This window comes from Podarcis bocagei (genome assembly GCF_964188305.1).
Source record: "Podarcis bocagei genome assembly, chromosome: 17".
NCBI lineage: Eukaryota > Metazoa > Chordata > Lepidosauria > Squamata > Lacertidae > Podarcis > Podarcis bocagei.
This window is the reverse complement of record NC_138143.1, coordinates 42146465-42160922: the sequence shown is the minus strand read 5'-3', so window position 1 is coordinate 42160922 and position 14458 is coordinate 42146465. Positions and strand designations below refer to the sequence as shown.

Here is a 14458-nt window from a genome sequence, read left to right as displayed (position 1 = left end):
TCTTTTAGTTATAGCAGTACCAGCAGTAGTGATAATAATAAATTGTCACATTCTTCTAAAAAACCAAAAAAAACCAAGCAAAAGCAAAACATTGCAAATGACTGCAGGTGTTCCTAGAAAGTTAATGTTGCTCCAAACTGGTTTGGCCTGGAACAGCAGTTACAACTTTTGTAGTGCAAACTTACAACACCCTTTTCTTATTTGAAATTTTCTTCTGGATGAGGTATATTGGACCACTCTCCTTCCATTACTTCCTATGAGTCCAGTATTTCACTTCAGCCTTTTTTTGTGTTTATTTTCAATTCTTCTGCGAGTCCTGTATTTGACCTGTGGATCTCTTCTGTTTGCTCACCTGGGCTTCCCGGTAGCATAGCTGTCAACTTACAGATTTGAAAATAAGGGACCAGCAACCTCGAAAATAAGGCATCAGCAGCCAAAATAAGGGATTTTCCAAACACAGGTATGTTCAACTTCTGAGCCCCTCCGAGCCAAAGGCAGAAAGCCCAGCCAGAAGCCAAATGAAGCCTCAAGCGGTGGTTCCCACAGCGCAGCAACCCGGCAAAGGGGATGCAGCAAGGAAAACCACCGTCACCTCTCCGCTGGGAAGCGCTGAGCAAAAGCGAGTCCCCAGGCAACGCGGCCGATTTGATCGGCACAAGGCATGCAAGCTCCACCCCCCGGTCGTTCTTAGACTCCTTATTGGGTGAGCAACACAGCCAAGCAACACAGTTGGAGCCTCCCTCCTCCCTGGCCGGCAGGGAGGGAGGGAGAGGAGCTGCTTCCTTTGAAACCCAGGAAATTTAAGGGACATCATCAATAAGGGACAGCAGCGGGACACGGCGCTAGGATAAGGGACTTTCCCGCTAAATAAGGGATGTTTGACAGCTATGCCCGATAGCCCAATCAAGAAGTTATCATTGTGGGGTCTAATTATACCCTGTAATGGCATTTGTAGTTTCTGAAATGTGACACAAATGAAATCTATTTTTCTTTTATAAAGATAAAAAATTCCTTCCAGTAGCACCTTAAAGACCAACTAAGTTAGTTCTTGGTATGAGCTTTCACATGCACACTTCTTCAGATACACACACGAAAGCTCATACCAAGAACTAACTTAGTTGGTCTTTAAGGTGCTACTGGAAGGAATTTTTTATTTTGACTATGCCAGACCAACACGGCTACCTATCTGTAACTCTTTTATAAAGTGGAGCCATTTTGAAATCAATAACCTTTATTTCCAGCTTGGACTTTTAAAGGGCCCCATTAGCAAATTGATACCCTGCCGAAGGATATATTTACATCTATTTGCAGAACATAAACCTCAACTCACTTGTGTTCCTTAATAAAAATTGGGACAAAATTTCCTGCTTCAACAAGCCAAACGTCCAAATACATCAAACATCCCCTTTGCCTTTGCATTATCTGTCCCATTCCCAACACAGAGAAACTTGGGTCTGGTGCAGATGTAATGTTTGTTTCCTGCCAATCATAGACTGAAAACTGGGAGCTTTGGGAATTAATGTTTCTCCCATTCACACTGGGCTGATTTGCTAACCCTCTTCACTTCCCAGAATTAGGATGCCTCACAACCATGATCTACAGATCTTCCCCAAACTAGGACATCAATGTCTAGTTTACAAAAGAAATATGGTTTGTTGAAGCAACTGTGTACAGTGGTGTGCAAAACTAGGGTAAGCGCCAGGAAGCAAATGGAGGGAGAAGAATCTCTCACACAAACAGAGGTGGCAGGTGGCAGAATGATCCTGGATTTTAGACACAATAGCAACAATTTTGTGTAGTTTTACTGCTGAGCAAGAGGAAAAGAGAACTTTGCAACTGATATTGTAGAGAGGAGAACACATTATCTTCATAATACAAACCTCTGTGTGTTATTTATTGGGGTGGGGGCAACCACAGATTGACCTCTTTTGTGTAGCATTGGGAAGAAACCTGATCTTGTTTTACATCTACTTTGAGCCTTTCCAACTTAACATTTTATTTGCGGCCGAATCAGATCTGTTAGAATCTGTTAAGTTTTGCTTGCTCCCCACTGACTATAACAGGGAATCTAAAAATGGCTATAACTTTAATTTTCACAGAAGCGGGTGCTTTCTTCTCAGGCAAAGGGGCTCCTCCAAGGTGGCTTAAGCCTGCCAAAACGCAGACATTTTGTGCAGAGGAGTTTATTTTTCAAAAGAAAAAGAAAAAAAAAACCCTTATAACAATTTTTTCTCTCTGCCAGAATTGGATGCAATTTGCAGCCATGGTTGACCTGTTTGAGGGGATGATTCCTGCCAAATGGAACAGATGATCTTCCACACTTGACCATTCTGAAGTGTTTAAGATATAAATCACTTGAACTTTCCTGGTGTTTTGTGGGCAGTCATTCTGAAAACTGGTGACATGAAGGAGGTGCCCCCTGGGTAAGTGGGTAATATTAGGCTGGCAATGTGATACACAGATGGGAGTTTACTTAAGGGACCAGCAGGCTTAGATGAGTGGAAAAAAGTTCCAGACCTACAGGAGCAAGGAAAACTTTAAAACATCCTTTCAGCAAAACTTAAAAGAAAGCTACAATCCAGATGGTACTTAATGCAAACGCCATCTCCAACTCCTCAAAAGATTCCCTCAATGGTGTCTCCAATTTTTTTTACATATCACTTGGGAAGACAGGCAAACTAATGCCAGTGTACTGGAATGTGGGAAAATGATTGCTTGTACATGAGAGCATGAGCAAAGTTCTTATTGTTGCAGGGTGATCTCATAGCTAGAAGCATCCTTGGAGCATGAACAGCGCGTGAACAGCTCGTGCTGTCCTACATGATTGGTCAACTAACATAGCCTGATCGCTCGCACGGTCTAGTGCGAATGTTCTGTATCTGAAATACCTAATGCTGTACATCAAGTATTGTTTACTCTAAATCATCTCTTGTATCCCCACAATAAGGATTTTACGCCTGCTGAACTTCATTTCCGGAAGGAAGAAGTATTGCAACGCCCTTTTTTGTCTTACAGGTTGCTTCCAGATCCACAGTGGAAGGGTCCAACTTCCTTGATTTCCTGGGGTCGCGGATTTGCGGCAATTGACGTAGACGGAGTTCCCCGATGGGTTCCAGCCCGCTGCGTTCGACCTTGGCGCTCTTCTGTTGCCTCGTCTTCGCCCAAGGAGACACCAGCGCCTTGAAACCGTATTTTACGCTGTTTGCCGGTGATGACCTCTCACCTGACCTCAACCCACATTGCAGTTGGAGACATCGCCATATTGATGTGCCCTGGATGAAGTCACCTTCCACAGCTGTTCCAGTGTTTCCTGGCACGTTGAAAGGCCATCTTCAACCCTATCGCGTTGGCCCCCCTTCCCCCTGGGAAGCCACCGTTTCTACCACTTATCGTTACAGCTTTGCCGCCTCTTGTTTGGGAAATGAACCTGGATTTGAAGGATGCCCTCGCCAGACCGGCATTGCTTGGGTTTTGCCCCCCAATAGCGACCATCCCATCTGTGTCACCACGTTTCGTTGGGCTTGGATTTTTGGCTCAGCAGTGCACGGAGCAGTACATGAGGCCTATTTACAGCAAATGGGCTCCTGTATCTGCAGAAATGGTTGTGTGACTTCTTCTGGATTATGGTTTTTACATGCCAATAATCGAGCCACGAAATATCACGCAGGTTGCTCGGAAACAGCCATTGGACTAATTTACCATTCTCATCCTTATTGGCATCGCTTGGATTTTACCCCCCAGATCTCTTCTTTTTTTCTCCTCCCTCAGGAGTCCTGCCTTATGATGTGTTCCCCTGAGCATGTACAGAGGGCTGTCTTGGAACTATTGTGGACTCTTGGCAAGGGAGGGGGTGAGGGGATTTCAGTGTGTTCCAGTTGTTTCATTTTTGTGCTTTGGCATGGTTCCCGGACAGAAAGCAGGTTGCAATATGGTTCTTTAACATGGCCTGCGAAGACAATGGGCTCTGTTCTTGACCTTGTTGCAATCTTTCTAGTTACAGCAAGTGGAATATGCTTGAAGCGAAAAAAATATGCTTAGCTAGTGCCTTTTTGCTGCTGAGAAAAATGATTTTAAAAAGCTTCTCAAAGCTTTGAATCTTTTTTGGGTGGTGGTATTCTAGCATTCCAATAAATGCTTCATTTAAGATTAGCAATAATATGAAGGACAATCGTATAAGTTTATCACCTGTGTTTTGTTGTTGCAGAAATAGTGTCTTATTGTTTTCGTTTTAATCATAATAGCAAAAAATTTTTAGGTCATTATCCATATTGTAATTGGACCTATGAGTATGTTAATGGATCTTCTTATTTTTTTTAATATTACCACTATGAGTGATAGGCCAAAAGTTTTAGTTAATAATGTCACAACCTACATGACTTATGAACAACAAGCTGCGTGTATAGATTTTTATGTTTGGTTGGACTGGATGAGAAAGAGCAGTAAATCTGCATATTTGTTTCAATCTGATTTATGGTTTTACTCTGTGGCACAAAAGCCTACAAAGAAATCACCTTTGCCTTTTCTGGAACCTACGCTCTAGGAATAGTGATACCCCTGATAGATAAGCTCCCAGAGGTTCGTTTGCGTAACAGAAGGGAAGTATAATCACCTATTTCTCATTATACAGGAACAGCCATTTTTAGATCCCTTTTCCCTCTTTAGGTGTAGGGATGAATTACCGTGATTTGCATAGATTGGCAAATTGCACTGAAGCCTTGTTTAATTCTACTATCTTGGCTTTAAAAATGATTAACACAGAAATGTCAGAAATAAGAGAAGTTGTTTTATACACTTTTTATGCTTTAAATGTGATCCTTGCTTCTAAAGGTGGAATTTGTGCCTTAATTCATTCTCATTGCTGTATGTATATAACTGATCAATCAACCAATATCTCTGCTACTATTGATTATATGGAACAAATGATAGCTCATAATCCTTTGAATCCACCTGAAGGTTTTGATCCATGGGAGTGGTTGTTTTCTTGGTTGCCTAATGGATTATGGTTAAGAAAAATATTATTGATTGTAATTGCATGTATTGCTGGCTTCATTATGGTGTGTTGTTGCATTCAATGCATACCCTCTTTGATTTCCCAATGCACTGCATGGTGGTACCGACCACGGCCCACCACGGGGGTTACAAGAGGAATTTATGTTGCAAAGTGTAGACGCTTAGGCAATGAAGTGTATGATTTGGACTAATGGTCCCTCTTTTCCTCTAATAATATAAACAAGAAAAGGGGACATGTGGGAAAATGATTGCTTGTACATGAGAGCATGAGCAAAGTTCTTATTGTTGCAGGGTGATCTCATAGCTAGAAGCATCCTTGGAGCATGAACAGCGCGTGAACAGCTCGTGCTGTCCTACATGATTGGTCAACTAACATAGCCTGATCGCTCGCACGGTCTAGTGCGAATGTTCTTATCTGCTGGCTAGAACAAATTGCTTGGCTTGTATTTTGTATCTTTCTGATTTCACACAATAAAAGCTGTGCTGCATTAGCCCTAGGAGCAGCCATATTTCGGAACCCCTCATGGTGTGAGACTGATTTTTCCCTGGATGCCGAGCTGCAACTCGACACTGGAAGAAGCAAAGATCACCAGTGTCGAAGCGATGATTCTTCAACATCAACTTCGTTGGACTGGTCATGTTGTGTGGATGCCTGATTATCATCTTCCAAAGCAACTCTATTCCAAACTTAAAAGTGGAAAACGTAATGCTGATGGTCAGCAAAAGAGGTTTAAAGACTCTCTCAAGGCAAATCTAAAAAAAAAAAAGTAGTATAAACACCGACAATTGGGAAACACCGGCCTGTGAACGCTGCAATTGAAAGTCCATAACACCTTTAGTAAACAGCCTTTACCAAAGGTGTTATGGACTTTGAAGACGCTCAAACTCAGGACGAAAGGGAGAAACGTGCTAAGAGGAAGGCACATTTGGCAAACCCTCACCATGATCAACTCCTGTCCAGAAACCTATGTCCCCACTGTGGAAGGACGTGTGGATCCAAAATTGGCCTTCACAGTCACTTAGACCAGTGTTTTTCCACCTTTTTTGGGCAAAGGCACACTTGTTTCATGAAAAAAATCACGAGGCACACCACCATTAGAAAATGTTAAAAATTTTAACTCTGTGCCTATATTGACTATATATAAAGTAATTCTCTGGAATAGGAATCAAATAAACACAAAGAAAGTATTTTATAATTACTTTATTATGAAATAGTAAGTAAACAGAAATATGAAAAATTATAAAATACCGTATTTTTCGTCCTATAAGGCGCACCGGCCCATAAGACGCACCTCATTTTGGGGGGGGGGAATGAATTTAAAAAAATTATTTCCCCCCCCCCAGCCCTGGCTGCCGCCCAAAGCCTTGCGCTCACCTGCCTGAAGCAGGGGAAGCCCTCCGGAGGGCTCCCCGTGCTTTGGGCGACAGGCTGCCGCCCCAAGCCTCGCGCACCCGGTGGGACCTCCTGCCGGGCGCGCTAGGCTTGCAGACACTCGCCCGAAGCAGGGGGAGCCCTCCAGAGGGCTCCCCGTCCTTTGGGCGACAGGCTGCCGCCCCAAGCCTCGCGCACCCGGTGGGACCTCCTGCCGGGCGCGCGAGGCTTGCAGAGACTCGCCCGAAGCAGGGGGAGCCCTCCGGAGGGCTCCCCGTGCTTCGGGCGACAGGCTGCCGCCCCAAGCCTCGCGCACCCGGTGGGACCTCCTGCCGGGCGCGCGAGGCTTGCAGAGACTCGCACGAAGCAGGGGGAGCCCTCCGGAGGGCTCCCCGTGCTTCGGGCGACAGGCTGCCGCCCCAAGCCTCGCGCACCCGGTGGGACCTCCTGCCGGGCGCACAAGGCTTGCGGACACTCGCGGGGGCTGCAGGCTGCTGCCCGCAAGCCTTGTGAGCCCGCGGGTACTCCCACGGGGCTTGCAAGGCTTGCGGATAGCTTCCTGAAGCCTGGAGAGCGAGAGGGGTCGGTGCGCACCGATGCCTCTCGCTCTCCAGGCTTCAGCGAAAGCCTGCATTCGCCCCATAGGACGCACCCAGATTTCCCCTTCATTTTTGGAGGGGGAAAAGTGCGTCCTATGGGGCAAAAAATACGGTACTTTATTCAGTGCGCAACCTGGGCCTGTTTGGCTGAACACAAAGCTGATATTCTGGCTGGAATCGAACGTTGCGGACCGTTCTCTGCTCAGCGGGGATTGATCCGCTGATCCCCGCTGAGCCGCACTGTGTGCGGAGAGGGAGATGTCAGAGCCCCACTGCTCTCTATGGGGAATCGGATGAGAGCGGACCGCCTGTCCACTCTCATCCAATCCCATCCGATCTGATCCCCACCCAGGATGGATGGAAAATAGGGTGGACACAGTTTTTTAAAAAAATCTTTCGAATTTTTCAATTTTTCCCACGGCACACCAAGCAACATCTCACGGCACACTAGTGTGCCGCGGAACAGTGGTTGAAAAACACTGACTTAGACTCACTGTTAAGACAGTGTTTATGGAAGACAATCTTACTTAGCTATGAGTGATCACCACGAAGAAGAAGAATGCATGCTAAATAAGATGTATATAGACTGCACTAAAATAGATGCTGGAAATGTCCCAGTCCAGGGGCTGATGTGCTACATGTGTTCTGGTTATGTGCTCAGGCAGCAGTAGCAGGGCTATTGCTGGCCGCGAGATACGCCTGGAGAACAGCAGCCTATTGGCAGGGCCTGGTTTGGCAAGCTAGCTCCACCCATGAAGAAAAAGATCTTTGCCACAGTTGGAGCTGGTTTCCATGGGAGGGAGCACCTATCTATCTGAAGGCAGTCATTAACAGTGGTCCCACCCTGCTGGGGCAGCCCTAAGGTGTGATGAGGGTGAGGACCCTCCTTCTGGGCAACTGGTTGTGAATGGGGTAGCGCCCAGGTGAGTTTGAGTGCCAACAGGTCAGGGTAGTTGAAATCTCCCATGACTACTATATCTCATTTCAGAATACAGATAGGTAGCCGTGTTGGTCTGCCATAGTCAAAATAAAAAAATTCCTTCCAGTAGCACCTTAAAGACCAACTAAGTTAGTTCTTATAACTATACCAAGAACTAACTTAGTTGGTCTTTAAGGTGCTACTTTAAGGTGCTACTAACTCATACCAAGAACTAACTTAGTTGGTCTTTAAGGTGCTACTTTAAGGTGCTACTAACTCATACCAAGAACTAACTTAGTTGGTCTTTAAGGTGCTACTGGAAGGAATTTTTTCATTTCAGAATGTTTGGTAAAATGCTCTAGGCAAGGCTCCATCCACGTCTTCAGTCTAGCTTGGAGGTCTATAGCAGACTCCCACAGTAAAGTCACACGCCCAGGATGGCTGGATGAAGCCGAGTGTTGGGGGGTTCCAGCTGGGGAACCCCCAAGGGAAGAAGGCCAAGGGGTTGGCTTTGTGGGGAGTTGAAGATGGAGACTCATAGGGGCCAAGGCTCAAGCTTCAGCAACAGTTTTATATAACATCAGGCTGGAGAGACGCTGACCATACAGGCATGTGCCAGAGCTTCTGGAGTAGTGGCGATGTCCAGGACTGACTCTGAGGGGCATGCATTTTGCCACACCGATGCTTCCGCGAAATAAAAGTCCTTGTGCCTTGAAGATGGAGAGGAGGATCCCAGAGCCATTACACCACAGAAGCAACGAAAAGGCTTTTGCTATTAGCTGTGCTCCCACCGGAGTCTGTGGCTTGCTACGTCCTGATCTATTTCTGGCTCTGCGAAAGGATCAACAATCTTTTTTAAAATCAAAAGTTGCCAACCGTAGTTAACACGCTGAATAATGTACACTTTTTCTTTAGACCAAGGACTAATGTGTTCCTGTGTGCATGACCTCACAGAGCCATTCATGCTACATTAATTATTAGATGCTCTTTACACATTCCACTGTGGACGCCTACACTGTAAGAGACGACAGAGGCAAAGCTTATGAAAACATGCTGAAAGTGTTTGTGTGTATACTTATGAAGATGAAAGCATGTTGGTCCTGCCCCTCGCTTTTTATTTCAAAGATCTGCCACATCTGACTACAAGGGCAATAATAACAGGTTAAAATGGGGAGGGGAGTTGTGTGGACCGAAACAAGTGTTGGTTTTTTTTAATTGAAAAATAAGAAAACAGAATGACCTTCTCTGATGCTTTCCAATGATAATCTAAAACAGGTGTTTCATCTGCAAGGGTTGTGAGTATAGATTTCTTTTATGGCCATTGTAATATGCAGTTTAAATTATAACAATTAATAAATAATAATACCAGGTTACGTCATTGCGAGATACTTTCCCCAGATTAAATTAAAATTGAAAGGTTGAGAAATGCTAGGCAATATTGAGAGATTTGGGGTCAAGAGAGTCTAAATGAATAAATTAATACATAATCACTGGTGACACAGAGAAATTAATTCTGATTTTGCTTCAGTCCCACAACTATATCCAGTTGGCATAGTCTACCAGGTTCTGTGACGAGCAGCCAACATCTAAAGCCATGCTATAAAGCTTTGGAGCGGCATTAGAGAACCCTTGGACGCCTTATTGTACATTAGTGCAGCAATGAACAGACTAGCTGAATTGCCAACAGAGCTCTTTGGTGACCACCTCCACTGCCCCTTCCAAATGGAATACTGTGTCCACTCACCCAGATCACTCTTATTGGTTGCCAGAGACGTGGCAAAATGAACCATTACACTGATATCTGTTGTTTTGGCTGGATTCTAGAAGCTCTGGTTATATGCCAGCTGTTCTGGCAATCTGGATTACTCTTCAGGGCAGCCAATGGCCATCTGTGTTTTGTGACAACCATCCAAGGACGGCTTGAAATGGTAGCGGGTATTTATCAGCATGTGCGTATTTGGAGGAGTTAAGAGACACTGTTGTTGTCGTTATCGACTCATCGATCCCTAACATACATTGACTGCCCCGTTCTGGCACTGTTCCTGCACCTACAGATCTCTAGATAGTCACCATGAACACTTGGAAGAGCCTTCTTTCATGACCATTTGAGCAGGAAAAGGTGTGTAATTACACAATGCTGTGTAATTGCTCTTCTTCTTATGGACTGTGTGCCATGGCTTTCTGAGACGCCTCATGAATAGCAGACGGCTGAGTGGATAACCGGGATTTACTGGCACACATAACTTTGTGAACCCATCTTACTAGGATCATGGTGGACTTTTCTGAGCTCCTGGAGAATAATACCTTTGTGTGACTTGGGCTGGGCCAGAGTATTTTCTGGTGTACATGTCCCCAGTTCCATTTTTTAAAATTTTATTTATAATTTACCAACAATACAGTTACTCATACGCTGATAATAAGCAATACGTTAACCATTGACTTCCCTTCCACCCTTCCATGGTTTCACTGACTACCAATTGCTGCTGTGTATTATAATCAAACCATAGCTTCTTTTTCTCATGTTATTCTCAATACAGTGGTGCCTCGCAAGACGAAAAACGTGCAAGATGAAAGAGTTTTCCGTTTTTTAAGTCGTTCCGCAAGACGAATTTCCCTAGGGGCTTGCTTCGCAAGACGAAACGTCTTGCGAGTTCTTGCGAGTTTGTTTCCTTTTTCTTAAAGCCACTAAGCCGCTAATAGCCGTGCTTCGCAAGACGAAAAAACCGCAAGACGAAGAGATTCGCGGAACGGATTAATTTCGTCTTGCGAGGCACCACTGTATCCTTTTACAGTGGTGCCTCGCAAGACGAAATTAATTCGTTCCGCAAGTCTCTTCGTCTTGCGGTTTTTTCGTCTTGCGATGCACGGTTTCCCATAGGAATGCATTGAAAATCAATTAATGCGTTCCTAGGGAAACCGCCTTCAGACCAGGTCCAGGGACAGTCTGTCCCCGGACCTCTTCTGAAGGCTGGGGGGGGGGTGGACAAGGGCTTTTCTTCCCACCCCCAGCATTTTAAAAAACCCTGGGACAGCGGAGGACTTCTCCGCTGTCCGGGGCGATCTTAAAATGCTGGCGGGCGGCATTTTAAAATCGCCCCGGACAGCGGAGGACTTCTCCGCTGTCCGGGGCGATTTAAAAGCCCCTGGGAAGGCAGGCAGGGGGGACAAAGACTTTCGCCCCCTGCCCGCCTTCAGAAGGTGTTCCCGCCCCCCGCCCCACTTCGGAACAGCTTTCCGAAGTGGGGCGGATGGGCCAGGTGTCCCCGCCCCCCCTCCCCACTTCGGAACAGCTTTCCGAAGTGGGGCGGATGGGGCAGCTGTTCCCGCCCCCCTCCCCCCTTCGGAACAGCGTTCCGAAGTGGGGCGGATGGGGCAGCTGTTCCCGCCCCCCTCCCCCCTTCGGAACAGCGTTCCGAAGTGGGGCGGATGGGGCAGCTGTTCCCGCCCCCCTCCCCCCTTCGGAACAGCGTTCCGAAGTGGGGCGGATGGGGCAGCTGTTCCCGCCCCCCTCCCCCCTTCGGAACAGCGTTCCGAAGTGGGGCGGATGGGGCAGGTGTTCCCGCCCCCCCTCCCCCCTTCGGAACAGCGTTCCGAAGTGGGGCGGATGGGGCAGCTGTTCCCGCTCCCCCTCCCCCCTTCGGAACAGCGTTCCGAAGTGGGGCGGCTGGGGCAGATGTTCCCGCCCCCCGCTTCGGAACAGCCTTTTAAAATGCTGGGGGTCGGCAGCGAACGCTCCCGACCCCCAGCATTTTAAAATCTCCCCGGGACACGGGGAGATTTTAAAATGCTGGGGGTCGGCAGCGCTTCGCTCCCGACCCCCAGCATTTTAAGATCTCCCCGGGACACGGGGAGATTTTAAAATGCTGGGGGTCGGCAGCGAACGCTTCGCTCCCGCCCGCCAGCATTTTAAGATCGCCGGGGCAGGCGGGGGGAAGGCAGGCGGGGGGAAGGCAGGCGGGGGGGAGCAAAGACTTTTGCCCCCCGCCGGCCTTCAGAAGAGGTCCTCTTCTGAAGGCCGGCTGTGGGCGAAAGTCTTTGCTCCCGACCGCCAGCATTTCCCTATGGGCTTTCGTCTTGCGATCCAAGCCAGAGCACAACTAAGTGCAGTACAGCCATCTTCTCAGAAAAACTCTTTACAAGCTCAAGAGGTCAAGACACGAAAGCTTTAGCAACTAATCCACACCTAATGACCCTCCTAAGTGGTACTCAGAATATCACTCAAGAAATCACTCAAGATATCCCTCAAGTAATTAATGAACAAAAGAAGAAAAGGCACAATAACCTGGGAACTTCCTCTCTGCCCAGAACGTTGGAGGCTATACACCACACCCCCTCAACAGTATTTATAGGAACTCAAACACTGAGATCCTGCTCTGTTCTAGTAACAAGAAGCCGAAAGCACCAGCCTGAAGATGACGAGTGAGACCTCGTCGAAACGTCGCCTAGACACCCCAACTCTTACACGGGAAGATACCCGAAGACACCAAAACCTGCATATATATATATATATATATATATATATATATATATATATATATATATATCCCACTTCTTCTTTTTTTTCTAAACCCCCCACTGCAAAGCAGTTTACAAAAATAAAGGGAGTGTGTCCATGAAGCAAACAGATAATTCATCACCCAGACTCCCCCCCCCCTTTCATCCTGAGTATGTCAGAAGCAAGCTGGACTGGGAGAAAAAGTGCCTAGGGCAACAGAGCAGAGGAAGATCAGGTCAGGAAGGATTCTGTTCTGCTTGTGCATATACCCATTAATTGCAAAAATTAGCCTGTCGTGGACTGGTTGGACGCAAAGGAATGGTGGAAATAACCAGCTGGGGAACCACCAAAGGAAGACGGCTCAGAGCTCAGGGAGTGGTGGTGGGATGATGACGAGTGGTCAGAGGGAGAAGAGGGAGCAGACTGGGAAGAGGAAGTGTCGGAAGCTGAAGAGATAACAGGGTTTAGGGAGCGGGGAGAGCCTGTGACAGACAGCAGCCCAGAATCAGATGCAGAAGTTGAAGCTGGAGAGTGGTATGAGGGAGGCCAAGAGGCAGAGATGAGTCAAGCTGGTGAAGAGTCACAGGTGTCTCCCCCTCCTGCTGCGACAAGTTCTGCTCCCCACTTGTCTCCCAGAACCATAAGAGACATGAAAATGGGACAGGAAAGGTTGGCTGCTCGGAGGCGCAGTCTCCAATTGCTAGGGGAAAGCCCCGTAGAGGAGAAAACTTAAGACAGCTGTGGGAGGCAGGGACTTCCAGTCTTGGCAAATGATCCATGGGGCAAGACCTACCAGGGATGAGCTGCTGTGCTCATTAGGCCTGGCAGCCCACCAAGTCTGCGCAGATCGTGCTCCTGCTAATTAAGAATTAATTCCAACTTGAATGGTGCAATTACTTCTGGATTGCTCCAGACATAGCCTTCCTGATTTCCGCTTTATACATGAATGGGGCAGGCACGACTGAACAAATATGGATGCTGATCTCACAAGGAGCAAGAACACACAGGTTTGTGCTTCCCATCTCAAGCCTCACATAGCAGTTCTTTTATTGTTTATACGAAGGGATTGGGGGTTCCTCTTTTTTGGTACACAAGGATAAATTCCATAAACACAAAGATAAATTCCATACACAAAGATAAAAACACAAGGATAAATTCCATACACAAAGAGTAACCTAAGAATTGGTCCTAAATCAATGGCTAAAGAAGCTTTAATTTGAAAGTATTCTCAACTGATAAAAAAACACAGTTGAGTTTCACTTCAGGAAGAAGCTGGAGGGTAACAAATGTACTCTAAAATGAAAATTATATTCCTCTACTGTTTCCTTGGGGAAAGATTTCTCAGCAAGGTTTTATGAGAGCACTTCAAGCACCCACAAAGGGCCAATGATAAGAGAAATGCACGTACGAAGGAAGACCATTATTTCAACTTGTTCAGAACAGCTGGAAAGATGGGACTGGTGCGTTTACTTACACACCTTTCACTGCTCCCAAATGCCAAGACAATGTTCCTAAATATTCTACAAATTCATAAATTATACATAAATTCCATATACTAAAACTTTTATCGCCTTTTCAAACAACTAGAGCACTGTTAAGTACCCTTTGAATTTTCCCTTTCCCTGCCGGGTACCTGCAATAGAACATGTTGGAACATACCTGTAGGTTGATATTTTTAATTGCATGGAACTAAGTCAAATGCTCTTAAGAGCATTATGGGTTTGGGTTCATTATTCCTAGGCAGTAAAGCAAATTTGTTGAAATATAAAATGTGTTTAAATATAAAACCATTGGCTTGTTTCACACAATCATCTGGCAGCCAGGGTAATTTCACAATCGCCATATATTTCCAGTGATGACAAAGCTTAGGTATAACCCTAAAGAAACAATATACTTCTATTCCTCTGTTCATCCAAATCATCTCAAACTTTTCTAGAACAATCAAAGAAGGTGAAATGCAAGATTGAGGGTGAATTACAAATATTTGAGCAGGCTGCACATTTTCTCCCTTTCAGTTATTTAAGGATAACGAATAGTTTGCATCATATTATATCAAAGCGAGG

At 46.1% G+C, this 14458-nt stretch overlaps 1 protein-coding gene across 22 annotated transcripts in view; it reads right to left on the bottom strand.

Annotated features, from left to right (window-relative positions):
• ADGRL3 (adhesion G protein-coupled receptor L3) overlaps nt 1-14458 on the bottom strand; it is a 548667-nt gene that overhangs the window by 319670 nt on the left and 214539 nt on the right. The window lies entirely within an intron of this gene.